This window comes from Aquarana catesbeiana, linkage group LG03 (genome assembly GCF_042186555.1).
Source record: "Aquarana catesbeiana isolate 2022-GZ linkage group LG03, ASM4218655v1, whole genome shotgun sequence".
In the NCBI taxonomy this organism is placed as follows: Eukaryota; Metazoa; Chordata; class Amphibia; order Anura; family Ranidae; genus Aquarana; species Aquarana catesbeiana.
The window spans coordinates 547,723,603-547,739,950 of NC_133326.1; the positions used below are offsets into that span (position 1 = coordinate 547,723,603).

The 16,348-nt window shown below is 49.0% G+C and overlaps 1 protein-coding gene across 1 annotated transcript in view; it reads left to right on the top strand.

Annotated features, from left to right (window-relative positions):
* Positions 1–16,348, top strand: part of ADA2 (adenosine deaminase 2) — a 118,970-nt gene that overhangs the window by 23,496 nt on the left and 79,126 nt on the right. The window lies entirely within an intron of this gene.

The following is a 16,348-nucleotide window of genomic DNA, read 5'->3' on the forward strand; positions in this document are numbered from 1 at the left end:
GCTGCCGATGGTTGCTGGAAACGATCAGACCTTGGAGCTGCGGACTAAAAAATTGTCTGAACGCATCGGTCAGACGGCCACCTTCTCCACCACTCCTTCTGTGATTGACCAAAGCCTCAGCAACACGTTGTCCAAGGGGACCAGGAAATTGTAACCTCCCAGGCTCTGGAAACGCATTGCACAAACCTTTCTGCAAGGCCTCCCGAAGATGTTTCATCCTCTGCTCCCTCTGCGACAGCAAGCTAAGGTCCGCAACCTTACCCTTGTAACGTGGATCAAGGAGGGTTGCCAGCCAGTAATCATCCCTCAACTTGATGCCACGAATACGAGGATCCTTCCGCAGGCTTTGCAGGATCAGGGAGGCCATGCAGCGTAGGTTTGGTGTGGCATTCGGTCCAGAGTCCTCTGGGTCACTAAGGACGACATGATCAGCAGCCACCTCTTCCCAGCCACGTACAAGTCCATGGGTTTCTTCGGACTGTAAATGATCCCTTGAAGACTGCTGCTGATGCTGAGTGCCAGGCTCCACCTCCATGCTGACACAATCCTCCTCCTTCTCCTCCTCGTCCTCTTCCTGTTTGATCGGCGGGCACGCAGGAACACTGTCTGGATAAAGGGGGCCTTGAGAGGTAAGGAAGTCCTCCTCTTCCTCCCTCTGTTCTGCCTCAAGTGCCCTGTCCATTATTCCATGCAGCGTGTGCTCCAACAGGGGGACAAGAGGGACAGTGTCACTGATGCATGCACTGTCACTGCTCACCATCCTCGTGGCCTCCTCAAATGGTGACAGAACAGTGCATGCATCCCTGATCATATCTCACTGGCGTGGGGAAAAAAAAACAAGGTCCCCTGACCCTGTCCTGGTGCCATAGTTACATAGGTACTCATTGATGGCCCTCTGCTGCCTGTGCAGCCGCTGCAGCATGGCCAACTTTGAGTTCCACCTGGTGGGCATGTCACAGATTAGGCGGATCTTGGACAGGTTAAATTCCTTTTGGAGGTCAGCCAGCTGAGCACTGGCATTATATGACCTGCGGAAATGCACACAGACTTTCCTGACCTGCCTCAGGACATCCTGTAAGCCCGGGTACCTGCACAAGAACTGCTGCACCACCAAGTTAAGGACGTGAGCCAAACAGGGCACATGGGTCAGTTGTCCCTATCGGAGGGCAGAGAGGAGGTTGGTGCCATTGTCGCAAACCGCCATACCTGGCTTAAGCTGGCGTGGCATCAACCACCTCTGAACCTGCCCCTGCAGAGCTGACAGAATCTCTGCCCCAGTGTGGCTCCTGTCCCCCAAGCACACCAGCTCAAGCACCGCATGGCATCTTTTTGCCTGCGTGCTTGCGTAGCCCCTTGAACGCCTACGGAGCACCGCTGGTCCAGAGGACAAATCGGCACAGGAAGAGGCCATGGAGGAAGAAGAAGAGGAGGGGGTGGAGGAGAGAGGTGTGGCAGAATCACCACTAGTAGAATTTTGGAGGTTGGGTGGTGGAACAACCCCCAACACTACTGCACCCTGTCCTGCATCCTTCCCAGCTGCCAGAAGAGTCACCCAGTGCGCGGTGAAAGATAGGTAAACGTCCCTGTCCATGCCTGCTGGACCATGAGTCAGCGGTAATATGCACCTTACCGCTGACCGCCCTGTCCAGCGAGGCCAAGACATTGCCTTCCACATGCCGGTAGAGAGCCGGAATCGCCTTCCGTGAGAAAAAGTGGTGTTTGGGAACCTGCCACTGAGGAACTGCACATTCCACAAACTCACGCAAGGGGGCAGAGTCTACCAACTGAAAAGGCAGCAGTTGAAGTACTAGCAATTTAGCCAAGCTAGCATTCAACCGCTGGGCATGTGGATGGCTGGGAGTGAGCTTCTTTCGGCGGTGCAGCAGCTGGGACAGGGAAGTTTGTCTGGTACAATCTGACGTTGATGTACCGATAACAGATTGCCCGCAAGTACTTGGCTGTGACACACCTAATTCTACACCTTCATTCCTCTCAGTGCAGGTTTCAGAGAGGACTGAAGGTATAGTAGGGTTGGAGATCCCAGCTGATGAGGAGCAAGGAGAGGTCCGCTTTGTTCTTTGGTGTGGGTCTTTTAGGTACGCTTGCCAGAGAACTGCATGGCAGGTCGATATATGTCTGGTCAAGCATGTGGTGCCCAAGCGGGTGATGTTTTGGCCACACGAGATACGTTTGAGACATATGTTGCAAATAGCAGCGGTGGGATCCGATGCACTTGTCTCAAAAAAGGCCCACACCAAAGAACTTTTGGAATAACGCACAGAGACAGCAGCGCCCTGCACATGCGGAGGTCTGCAGTGTGATGCAGTCGGTGTGCTGCCCTTAAGCTGGCCCCTGGAGGGCATCCTGCCTCATTAGAGATGTGCCTCCTCCTCCTCCTCCTTCTCCTCTCTCCTATCAGGCACCCACGTGGAGTCAGTGACCTCATCATCCCCTCCCTGCTCATCACTGGAGCAAAGCTGGCAGTATGCTGCAGCTGGTGGAACATGACTGCCAGATTGTTGTCCTTCTTGCGCACCCCCTCTCTCTGGGCTCACGTTACTGCCTTCCTTTAGCTGGGTACCATCATCGGAGCCTTCAAAACGCTGGGCATCCTCCTGGAGCATGTACCCAACACTGTGGTCAAACAGTTCGGGGGATGCCTCAGGAGGACATGGTGGGGCTAGAGAAGGAGTGACTGATGCCATTGAGCCGAGGGAAGAGGCCACGTTGGCAGCTGCTTTTGCCAGACAAAGTACCCTGAGCCTGGGTGAGAGAGGATGAGGAGGATGAGGACGGCTTGGTCATCCACTCTACCAAGTCTTCCGCACGTTGCGGCTCAACACGGCCAGCTGCCGGTAAAAAGGACAAGCGTGTCCCACGGCCACCTGCTGCTGAGGATGCACCGTCTCCACGACCAGCACTGTTGCCTCTAGACACAGAGCCTGCTTGCCCTCTTTTATTGGCTTGTGACTGTCTGCCTCTACTTGTTGGCCTTCCAGACATACTAATGGCCTGCAGTGAGATGTAGCTGCACAAAGCTGGGATGTGTATATATATATATATATATATATATATATATATATATATATATACATACTGATACTGCAGCTAGCAGAATAAACTGCCTGCCTGTAGTATTATTAGTATGAGAACATCAGCAATTGTCTTCAGGTAGCTTTAGGTGCACACTGTGCAGAGGACACAGTATACTAACTGTAAATACTGCAGCTGCCTACCTGTGGTATTAATAGGATCAGAACAACAGAAATTGTCTTCAGGTAGCTTTAGGTGCACACTGTGCAGAGGATGCAGTACACTAACTGTAAATACTGCAGCTGCCTGCCTGTGGTACTAATAGGATCAGAAGAGCACCACCAATTTTCTTCAGGTAGCTTTAGGTGCACACTGTGCAGAGGACACAGTACACTAACTGTAAATACTGTAGCTGCCTGCCTGTGGTACTAATAGGATCAGAAGAACAACACCAATTTTCTTCAGGTAGCTTTAGGTGCACACTGTGCAGAGGAGGCACTACACTAACTGTAAATACTGCAACTGCCTGCGGTACTAATATGATCAGAAGAACACCACCAATTTTCTTCAGGTAGCTTTAGATGCACACTGTGCAGAGGATGCACTACACTAACTGTAAATACTGCAGCTGCCTGCGGTACTAATAGAATCAGAAGAACACCACCAATTTTCTTCAGGTAGCTTTAGGTGCACACTGTGCAGAGGACGCACTACACTAACTGTAAATACTGTAGCTAATAGGACTAATAGGATCAGAAGAACATCAGCAATTTTCTTCAGGTAGCTGTAAATACTGTAATTACACCTGCTTGCCTGTCAGTAGGAAGAGAATAACAGGAACGGATCTAGCTAAACTGAATAAAGTGTGTGTATATATATATATATATATATATATATACACAATACACTATAAGTGCAGCTAACTGACTCGCCTGCCTACTCTATCTAACTTAAATCAAATGATACTGTCCCTCTGTCTATCTCTCCGCTGCCGCCGCAACATACTACACAAGGCCGCCACGCAGGCCCCCTGAGCCATAATTGGCCAAAGCCACCCTGGCTTTGGCCAATTACAGCTCTCTGTACAGACGGCGCTGTGATTGGCCAAGCATGCGGGTGTCAGAGCGGTTCCCAGAACAGATTCAGTACTGGGCACCCTGGGGTGCGCGGACGCGCATTTTGCTCAGTGCTGTCCGATCTGCAGCTCCCAGTACCTGTACTTCCTGTTTACCTGTCTGAACGTTTGATTCCCCTGATACCCGGCTTGTCTATTGGATTCCTCTCTGCTGTCTGCCTGCACCTGACCTTAGCCTGCCTTTGACTTTGAACCTGCCTGCTCCTTTGTACTGCGCTGCCCACCTGTTGCCAACCCTGCTTGTGACCCGGACTCTGAATCTGCCTGCTCCCTTGTACTGTGCTGACCGCCTGCTGCCAACCCTGTCTGTGCCTGGACCTGTCTACCCACTCCTGCTCTGCATCTGCTGCCTGTGCTTCAGCTTGCCAAGGACCATCAGTCCTCTTACACCTGGGCTTTACCTCCGCAAGCCACCCGCCAGGCTCTCATACCACTCTGTGCTCCGGTGCCTTCTGTTCATACTACCAGGGGCCGGGAACCAGATACATAAGGGGGACCTACCCCTGCTGTATCGGGTTTGTCAGTCAGGTACGTGAAAGTCTGACAGTATCGGACAGCCATGTCCGAGCCCGAGCAGGGAACTTGGAGGAACTGTGTAGACACCTGGCGGGTCTCACACAAGCTGTAAAGAGCCTTCAGGAAGGCTATACTAGACTGGAAGAGCGAGTCCAGGTGTTGTCTTCACCTGCTAACCCTCAAGCTGCTTCTGATGCCGGACTCTCATCTGCACCTTCAGTGGTAATGCTACCCCCTGAACCCAGGGTCCCTACGCCGAAAGATTTGCTGGAGATCGTAGTAAATACCGATCCTTCCGCAACGCCTGCAAACTTTTCTTTGCTTTACAACCACGCACCTTTTCTTTGGAAGCGACCAAGGTGGGCTTTGTAATTTCTCTCCTATCTGGTAAACCGCAAACCTGGGCCCACAGTCTTCTGGAACAAAAGTCAGCATTTCTAGATAGCCCGGATGCCTTCTTCGCTGCGATGTCTCAGCTGTATGAGGACCCCCAGTTAAAAGCCACCGCTGAATCCGCCTTGCACACTCTACAACAAGGGCGTAGACCTGCAGAAGATTATGTCCTGGAATTCAGGCGTTGGAGTTCGGATACGGACTGGAATGACACAGCCCTGCGTTACCAATTTTGTATGGGCTTATCTGATTCGCTTAAGGATGAGTTGGCACGGGTTGGAATACCCCAATCTCTGGATGACCTCATCAACTTGTCCATTCAGATTGACTGGTGCCTAAGAGAGCGCCGCTCCGAGAGATCCACCAACCAATTCCGTCCTACCTGGGTCCCCCCGAAGGTCCCTAGTGATACCAGCTCTGTCGGCCAATGTCCTCGTGCTCCACATACCTCGGTCCTCGATGCCCCCGAACCGATGCAGCTCAGTCTTCTCCGCCCATCTCTTACTCCAGATGAGCGGCAACGCCGATGTGTCAACAATCTGTGTATGTATTGAGGGGAATCGGGTCACTACGTGAGATCTTGCCCCAACAAAACACGTAAGTCCCCTTTAACCTCTCCTAAGTATGCACCTGCCTTGCCTAATCATGCTAACCACCTTGCTCTCTCCATTGTTCTACAGCTTCCAGGACAGGATCTGCCAGTCTCAGTCATAATTGACTCCGCAGCATGCAGCTGCTTCATTGACCTAACTTTTGCTGCTAATCATCGCATCCCTCTCCAATCAAAGTTGCAGGGACTTGCTGTACACCTTGCTGATGGCTTCACCCTTAGTTCTGGTCCTGTCACCCAGGAGACTATCCCTCTGCTGGTCATCATGGGCACTCACCATCGGGAACTTCTCAGATTAGATGCTATCTCTTCACCGCCTTTTCCTATTATCCTGGGAATGCCGTGGCTACAGGCCCATAATCCCAGCATTGACTGGGTCACTAGGGAAATCAAATTCCTCTCCAGTTATTGTCAACAGCACTGTCTGCACAGTACCTCCGTAAAACCCATTCAACCCTTCTGCCTGGACATTGACACTGAATCGCAGCAGGCGATTCCTGCTCCATATCGGGACTTTTCTGATGTATTTAGTAAAAAGGGGGCAGAGACTCTCCCTCCTCATAGACCTTATGATTGCCCGATAGAACTGTTGCCTGGATCTGAAGTCCCTTTCGGGAAATAATTTTTCCACTAACAGAGCAGGAGCTGGATACCCTTAAAGTCTATATTGACGAGAACCTAAAGAGAGGTTTTATCCGTCCATCCACTTCAACGGCCAGAGCCGGCATCTTCTTTGTCGAGAAAAAACATCACTCTCTACGGCCTTGTATTGATTACCGGGAACTAAATAAAGTAACCATCAAGAACCGTTATCCTCTACCTCTTGTGCCTGAACTTTTCCAAAGACTGGGTTCTGCAACGATCTTCTCGAAATTAGATCTCCGTGGTGCCTACAATTTAATCCGCATCAGAGAGAGAGATGAATGGAAAACAGCTTTTCGTACCCGGTTCGGGCACTTTGAGTACCTGGTCATGCCCTTTGGCCTTTGGAACGCACCAGCGACATTTCAACACTTTGTGAATGATATCTTCCGTGACCTTCTGGACTTGTATGTGATAGTGTATTTAGATGATATCTTAATCTTTTCCTCTTCAGTCACTGCGCATCGCAGGCATGTCCGAAACGTATTAACCCGACTCAGGCAGCATGGTCTTTACTCCAGTGCATCCAGTTCCTCGGCCTAATTTCTATTAATGGCATTAAGATGGATCCCTAAAAAGTGGCAGCTATCCTGGACTGGCCCGCTCCCTCCGATAAGAAAGGAGTCCAACGTTTCATTGGCTTCGCCAACTTTTACCGGAAGTTCATAAGGGGCTTTTCTGCAATAATTGCCCCCATCACTGAACTAACCAGGCAAGGGAACCGATTCTGCTGGTCCCCTAAGACGCAAAGCGCCTTTGAAAAACTTAAAGAACTGTTTACTTCTGCCTCCATCCTGAAACATCCAGATCCTGCCCTACCATTTGTCCTTGAAGTGGATGCATCAGAGTACGCAGTAGGGGCAGTACTTTCTCAGCAGCAAGGCGCCAAAGCCCTCCTCTTTCCAGTAGCCTTTTTCTCACGTAAGCTCTCCACTGCGGAGAAAAATTACGACGTAGGAGATCGGGAGCTTCTGGCCATCAAGGCCGCCCTAGAAGAGTGGCGCTACTTACTGGAGGGTGCTGCACATCCCATCCTGGTCTATACTGACCAAAAGACTGAGACCACGGCAGGCAAGGTGGGCCCTACTTTTCTCCAGATTTCAGTTTCACATCACGTACAGACCTGGCTCTAAAAATATTAAGCCGAATGCATTATCCCGCATGTTCCATGATTCTGGAGAATCCTTACCTCCAGACACCATCCTTCCTGCTGGAAATTTCTTGCTACTTCAAGGGGACATCTTATCCCAAATAAGACAAGCCTCCGTAGGTTGGTCCCCATCTACTGAAGACAATGTAAGCATGCAAGATGGCCTATTCTGGCACAAGGACAAAATTATGGTTCCAGAGAATCTGAGGGTGGCAGTACTGGAACTCTGCCATGACCATAAATTGGCCAGACATTTTGGTGTTCTGAAAACGAACAGAGCTGGTACAACGTTCATTTTGGTGGCCTCAGCTGGCAAACGACTGCAGGAGCTACGTGGAATCATGCACCACCTGTGCTCGGAATAAGAATAGTCGAACAAAAGCCTGGGGCCTACTAAGACCTTTACCTGTCCCAGAAAGGCCCTGGATGATGATTTTGATGGATTTAATCGTAGATCTCCCTCCGGCAGAGGGTTTTTCCACCATCTTCATCATCGTTTATAGATTGTCGAAGATGGCTCACTTCCTACCCATGAAAGGCACACCTTCGGCATTGGAAACAGCAAGAATTTTCATTAAAGAAGTAGTGAGACTGCATGGAGTTCCGTCAAGTATAGTATCGGATCGAGGTGTTCAGTTCACTTCCAGGTTTTGGAACTCTCTCTGTGGGTCACTCAAAATTGAATTAGCATTCTCGTCTGCCTACCACCCCCCGATGAATGGGCAGACGGAGATTACTAATCAGACTCTGGAACAATATCTCCGCTGCTTTTCTGTCTTTTCACAGGACTATTGGGTCTCTCTACTGTTTAATGCTGAGTTTGCCTACAATAACTCTGTGCACTCTGCCATTAAACAAACGCCATTCTTAGCCAATTATGGCTTTCATCCATCCTTCTTGCCTGGTTCCTTACCCGAGTGTGCGATTCCTGCAGTCTCCGAAACAATGGACTTTTTCCTCACCAATAACAAGTTACTAAGAGAGACCATGGCTAAAACCCAGGAATACAATAAAAGGATGTTTGACAGGAAGAAGCGAGGAGAACTCATCCTAGAACCTGGTAACCAGGTGTGGCTATCTACACTTAACTTAAAAATGGCCTGCCCCTCAAGGAAGTTGGGTTCCAGAATCATGGGTCCTTTTTCGGTCAAGAGGAAAATTAATGATGTGACTTATGAGCTTGACTTACCCGATACACTGAAAGTCCACCCAGTCTTTCACGTGTCCTTGCTGAAATCTGTTATTCCCAATTCTTTTTCTGGTCGAAATACCGGCCCATCTGAACCTGTAATCATCAACAACGAGGAAGAATTTGAGGTGGAAGCAATCCTGGATTGCAGGAAGAGGCACAACCAAATCCAATACTTAATCAAGTGGAGGGGGTGTGGACCAGAAGATAATTCCTGGGAACCGGAAAGCAACCGTTCAGTGTGCCCTCCTTTCCTCTTTTTATGTTTCAGTTTTAAGAATACCCATTGTTCTGAGGAGGGCAGCAAGACTGCAGGCATTGTTTGATTTAGAGGGTTGGCCGCACCACTTATCCATAGACTAAGCACCCAAGCGCAGGAGATTATTGTTGTTTTGATTACTGTGGTTCACCTGACACCCTGCCCAGCCAGACATCCATCTCTTTTTTTTTATTGAGGGGACTGAACTTAGATGGGTAAAGGTTAGTTATGGGATGCCCAGGATGATTCAGCACAACTTGCTTGGGACTTCTATATACACTCCAGTATATACAATCCAGACTTCTCTCCAACACAACTCTTGCTTAAGGCCGGGTTCACACTAGTGCGACAAACGCTCCGACATTGGGAGCTCATGTCGCATGACATGTGAAAATCAATGTTTCCCTATGGGAGCTGTCCTAACTGGTCTGACACAAGTCGGTCCGACTTTGAAAATGCTCCCTGTACTACGTTGGTCCGACTTTGATCCTACTTCAGCCCATTGACTATCACTGAAGTCGGATCAAAGTCGGATCGCCATCTTGCATGATCCGACTTTGGCATGATCTGACTTTGGCATGTTACTTGTGCTTAGATGATCTTGAGGGGGAACTCCGCGCCAAATTTTAAATAAAAAACCTGCATGGGTTCCCCCTCCAAGAGCATACCAGGCCCTAGAAAGAGGACTTTCCTGAGATTGCACCTGCCAACAGATCTTTGCAATCAGCAGGGAATGCAGGATTAACTGGCTGTGAGGAGTCCCACATGGACACTAACAGTGCAGAGCAGGAATGTCGCATGAACATTTAAACTGCGGAGCAGGAGGGCCGTATGAACATTGAAACAGCTGGTGTTTTTTCTAAACAAAAAATGGGATGATGGGACTGCTGGTGTCTGTGGTACTTCTGGGACTATGGTGAGCGGGACTGTTGTGCTGGAGGGGAGAAGGGAGGATTAAGAGGTGGGTAATTTACCAAACCAGATTTCAGAGGTTCTTATGCAGCCAGTTAATATTCCTATGCAACCAGTTAATGTGTCATCTGTCCCAGTTAGGAATTATACTAAGGCTGTGTCGGGACAAAGTCATGTTGCTGATGGTGAAGGGAGCCAGTTGTGCGTCTTTCACCTAACGCACCTTCTTTCATTAAATGCAGGAATGTGGTACAGCTCAGGTGGGAAGAAGGAGGTATTCCACATATCAGGAGGGTGGTTGTGGATAAGATCCTAGCCATGGGATTTAAGGCGGAGCATATTTATGCTCTTATCGGCCTGGCTGGTTCCTTTGAATATGATTTGTCATTTGTGTGTCCAGAATCGCTGGATCTGTTTTGGGAGCAGTTTGAGCATGTATATGGGGGCCAGCCGGACTGGAGGGGGCTTGTCCCCAATTCGTCTCACTACAGCCCTTGATAAAAAATGTGACTATCCTGACATCCTGACAAGGAATGAGCCTATACACACCGAGGATTTATAGGTCTGGTTGAGGTTTAGTGAAATGTTGTGTCCCCTTAAAAAGATTGTGGATGATAGAGGAATCTGGACGGGTGGGTGGTCAGTGTCAATGAGGTTGAGTATGTGTGGGAATGCGGTCCAGCATTTGCCCTCCTCTGCCTTTAATGGTAGAGAAAGGATTAATGTCTTCTACCCTGGTCAACTTAAGGTGTGCCATAAATGTGGAGTCAAGGGACATTTCTCCTCTAACTGTCCAGAACAGAAGTGCTCTTTGTGTCAGGAACTGGGGCATCTGGCAAGGGACTGTAACATCATTAAATGTAACCTATGTGATAAGGTTGGTCACCCTTATACCCCAGATGATGTCTCTTAGACAAAATGCGTCGGCACGAGCCCTGCTGATGTCATTTCCAATTTTCTTTTGATACATTTTTTATATTTTTACGGATTCACACCATGTGGAGTATTTTCTTTTTTGGTCATGCTATTTTGAAAACTTGAGAGGATTTGGTCTGACAAGTTGGCTGCTTCTGAGGATTGCTTCTTGGTGACATCTCTTGACCAATTGGATTGTCTTACAACTTCATCTGGAGCCCAGATATGGAGGTCCCTTATTTTGGTGGTTGCACCATAAGCCTTGTTGACACACTGAGCATATGCCCATTTGAGTCTTCTCACTCCGGTAAGCCTCCTCACAAAGCGGTGGTGCTTCCATTGTCTGTCTCTTCACCTCAACATTGATGTCAAGTGGAATCCAACTTCCAGTCACACAATTTGTTTTCACCGTCTATTCAAAGGCTGTTGTGTTTACGTTTCAAAACAACCTTTATATGATGGTACATGGACTTTAGTTTGGATGTGAATTTCACATCTTTTTTTCATTATCACTAGTCTTTGCGGTCATTGCACAGTGTATATTAGTTTGTATATACATTAATTTTTCTTTTTTTTTTTTTTGAGCCCTGCACAAAAATGTTACTTTTCACTTATTTTTTGATTTACACTTGTCGTAGTGTTGTGCTCAGGGGTGGATTAATGCACAGGCTGGTCTAGGCTGCAGCCTAGGGCCCCACGTGTGCAAGGGCCCCCGATTGGCCATGATATTTTTATTAATTTATATATATTTATGTATATGTAGAATATATATATTATAGATAAATGTTTTTTTACGAACAGGGGGCGGGGATCGGGCGGTCCGCCCCGGGTGCCACCCATTGGGGGGGGGGGGGTGTCAGGCCAGCTGTACTGCCTCTCCTGGCCCTGGGACAGCACTGCCAGCATACTTTAAAGTTGAGAAAACATTACTGCCAGCCCTTTCTCATGCACAGCTCCTTGTGTGTCACTCTCAGTGTAAATGGAAGTCTCTTAATACCTCAATTAAAGCCGCTCTGTCTGGCCGCTCTCCTCCTCCCACTCCACCTCCTTCCCGAGTGTAGCCTTTGATTGCAGGAGGAGAGCGGTCATGTGACCGTCAGTGAAACAGCAGAGGAGAGCAGTCACATGACCAGGTCATGAAGAACTGCATTAAATGAGGTATTTAGAAGCTTTGATTTACAATGAGTGACACAGGAGGAGCGGTGTATGAGAAAGGGCTGGCAGTGGTGTTTTCTCAACTTTAGAGTATTCTTTCCCAGGAGACTGGGGGTCTCCTTGGAGTACAGGGGGGCTTTATTATGAAAGAGGCCTGTGTGTTATGCAGGCAAAGGGGTCTGTGTACTATGCAGATGTCTGCGTACTGTGCAGGGAAAGGGGTCTGTGTACTGTGCAGGGAAAGGGGGCTGTGTATTGTGCAGGGAAAGGGGGAGTGTTATGTGCAGGGGGTCTGTGTACTGTGCAGGGAAAGGGGGCTGTGTTATGTGCAGGGGGTCTGTGTACTGTGCAGAGGGTTGTGTACTATGCAGTGAAAGGGGTCTGTGAACTGTGCAGGGGGTCTGTGTTCTGTGCAGGGGGCTGTGTACTGTGCAGGGTGGCTGTGTACTGTGCAGGGGGTCTGTGTACTGTGCAGAGGGTTGTGTACTGTGCAGGGAAAGGGGTCTGTGTACTGTGCATGGGGGCTGAGTACTGTGCAGGGGGACTGTGTACTGTGCAGGGGGCTGTGGGAAGTTTTTTTTCCTGAAACTTCCCTCTTAATGTTAGGGTGCGTGTTATATGCACTCTGAAAATGAAACAAAGGCGCCACTCTAAGTGCAGTAAAAAACATGGAGTTTAATAAAACTGTAAAAAGGTACTCACAAAGGTACATAGTGAACAAGCATGTTGGCAAAAGCTGCTGGATATCCTGGGAGTGAGTCTGGTCCGTTTCCTGGATTGCAGTGGTGTCCGATGGACAGGCTGAGCCGATGGATGCTGGCACTTCCTGCCGTTGGAACGTATGATTGTTCTGCTGTTGATTATTGCTTGCTTTTTTGTGCTGCTGCTGCTGTTTATGGTAATTGTACGACTTTTATTTTATTGGAATATTACACAGCGTTTCGATTGGTCTCTGTCAGGATGTTGTGATTTTGCCTCAGTTAAACAGGAGCTGCTGCAGATGTTTTTGGCCTAACTGTTGGTTTAGAAAGGTAAAATCTGTTACCGGCCGGCAGGTGTATTTTGAATGCTTTTTTTCTGTGGCATTTCTGTTTATAGTAGGCTCATGTCTGAATGTGTTTGGGCTGTAGACCTGAGAGTTGCACTTGAGGCGTGTAATATAGGTCTACCCTTTTACACATGGCACTAAATAATTTATTTTCTGGTAAAGCATGCTTAGGAGGGGGCCACACAAAAAGTAGCCTAGGGGCCCATGACCACCTTAATCACTGGTTGTGCTGGCTGTTATTAAATATATGTCAGCACGATACACACCAATTTTTCTATGTGAGGTTGGACACCCTTATAGCCAGTGCCCTGAGGCTTTGCACAATAAGCCAGAGTTGGTGGAGGAATTTTTCCGTCTGGATAGAGAAGAGTCTGGGTTGGCGGAGGTTGTACCAGGGAATCCTAGTGTCTCTGTCCCGTCAGAATTTGTGTCTGTGAGGCCAGGTGTGATGTCATTGTCTCCCCAGTCAGTGTCAGAAAGTGGCGTTGTCAAGTCTGTGTCTGCACCTATTGTTTCTCCTAGTGTAGTGAAGGCAGCGGAGGGTGCTGGACCAGCGTGTATGGTGGTGCCAACCCCTCCTCCTCGGCATGGCAGAAGTGTGGCTGGAGGTCGTCAGACACTGAGGAGTGGTGTGAGGGATGGATTGGATGATGGTGGAGGGAGAGGTGGGCAGGGGAAGGGAATGAGAGTAGCTGGTACAGAATGCAAGGTGAATGATGTGGAAGTCGGGGTAAATGATGTGGGGGGAGGGGTTAATGGGGGGAGGGGGTTGGAATCACATCCTGATGGCGATTAAATCTCAAAATGTTTATTAGCCTGGATTTTGTTTATGTTGAGGTTCGGGGTTTGTATTCCCTTTTTTGTTGTCATTAAAATATGTTTCCTTCTATGTTATCTTGTCAGGAAACGGTTTTATTTACTTGCTGATGTAAGCACGCTTGTTTTTGTTTAGTTGTTTATTTTTATGTAAATATGTTTTTATTAATAAGCTGTACGTTTGTATGATTTTTTTTTTAATAAACAAAAATTTACACTCTAATGTCCCCACCACAGTCACACACTATTATTATAATACATTTATATACAGTAGCTCTGACATATTCTGCAGTGCTTTATAGAGAACACTGAACCATTTAAATCATATTGCACCAGGGGAGCTTACACTCTAATGTCCCACCATAGTCACACACTATTATCATTATACGTGTGTAGCACCCTGTAGTGCTAGAATTGTGAATACTGTAGGTTTTTTTCTAGTGCAGGTAAATTTGTGCAGGCTTAGCTGGCAGCCAAGCCTGTCTGTTTTTTCCTGGATTGGGCAGAGATCTAGAGAGAGCTGAATGATTCACAGGCAGCATCACTGTGACCGCCCCCCCCTATTTCTAGACTGTACTGGATCCTTCCAAAAAGATGGGATGTAAGTTTGGGTGGAAACTGGAGATGGAGTATTAGGCTGTCATGGCTTTTGAGGGAGCTCCCCAGTCTGGGGGGGTGACCTTGGGCCCTCGGGACCCTCTCAGAACCCACAGAGGTGTCCTGGCCAGGAGGCACTGGGAGCAAGGAGGACAGTGGGAGAACACTTCCGGGCAAGTCCCCAGGAGCAACAGGAACAGCCAAGAGGGCTGGGATGGGTGCAGAGCCAGTCAGGAGGATTGTGGTGGCATGGGCAGGGGAAGGGGACATCAGAAAGAAGGGGTGGCAGTGCCTGGAGAGGTGGTACTGGGAGCAGTAGCCACATGTAGGACAGCTAACACCAAGGATTTATTTTTGCTACACCATAGGGGCCCACGGTCCCTCCTTGCAAAGGGTATTTGCTTTGGGCCTGACAAAGCCAGTGCCAGATCCCCACATCAGTGCTAGCTGGTCCTGGGAGTGATAGTCTACACGCAAGTGTATGTGCTGGATTTCGAGGAGAAGAGGATATATGTATATACTGGAGTGTAAATAGTTAAGTCCCTACCAATTTCCTTCAATCAAGTGGGCATCCCACATGTGCCCTATCCCCATCCAAATTCTTTTCCCCTAATAAAACAAAAAAAAAATAAAGTCGCAAGGACTGCTTCTTGACTCACTGTGACTGGAAATTTGTGTGGCTGGCTGTGCAGGGTGGGAGATGAACCACATTTACCAGCAGGCCCTACTGGGGGTCAGTGGCGGCCTGTGCATTGGTGCCCCCCCCATCCCTGCTGCCGCCTCCAATATCCATGCGCCTGGCCCCTTTCAGGAAGCCGGAGGCATGGACTCCTATGGCGGGGGCAGGAGGGGGTGTATTTTTTTTTAAGCACCTGATTAGAGCCAGAGGCTCTAACAGGCTTCAAAAAAGAGTGGGCTCAGGGTGCAGAGAGTGCGCCCTGATCCCACCCAATTGTGTGACCATAGCGAATGAATATTCAATATTTTCACACCGCATTGCCTCCCTGCCAATCTGGAAGCAGGTCAGAGAGACCTGTTTCCTGATTGGCCAAAGCGTCAGGCGTCCCTATTGAATGTTCAGTGCTTTGGTGGAAGTGGTACAGAGCAGAGGAAGCTGACTAGAGAGGAGACAACGGAGAAGAGGACACCCGGTGATCGCTGGTCCTCCTACACGGGGTGTCCTGCGATCCATCCGCGTGGGGGGGGAGGTGTGAGCGGGGTGTCCCGCGATCTATCCGCGTGGGGGGGGGGTGTAAGCAGAGTGTCCTGGGAGGGACACTGGCAGCATTTGATGGGCACACTGGCAGCATTTGAAGGGCACACTGGCAGCATATGATGGGCACAGTGGCAGCATTTGATGGCACAGTGGCAGCGTTTGTTGGGCACAGTGGCTGCAATTGATGGCACAGTGGTAGCATTTGATGACACAGTGGCAGCGTTTGATGTGCACAGTGGCAGCGTTTGATGTGCACAGTGGCAGCGTTTGATGGGCACAGTGGCAGTATCTGGCACAGTGGCTGCAATTGATGGCACAGTGGCAGCATTTGATGGCATAGTGGCAGCGTTTGATGGCACAGTGGCAGCGTTTGATGTGCACAGTGGCAGCGTTTGATGGGCACAGTGGCATCATTTGAGGGCACAGTGGCAGCGTTTGATGGGCACAGTGGCAGCATTTGAGGGCACAGTGGCAGCATTTGAGGGTACAGTGGCAGCGTTTGATGGGCACAGTGGCAGCATTTGAGGGCACAGTGGCAGCGTTTGATGGCACAGTGGCTGCAATTGATGATTTTTTTTTCAAAATTTTTTGTGTACCCCCAAAAATTTTGAGCACCAGCCACCACTGCTGGGGGTAGCGCTACACTTGTATGTAGAACAACTGTGTGGATAAGGTAGTCATGGTATCCTTGGGTGACTTCATGTAGTGAATGGGTTAACATTCTTTCTCTCATAGCATGTTTATTTTGTGTTCTCGGTTATT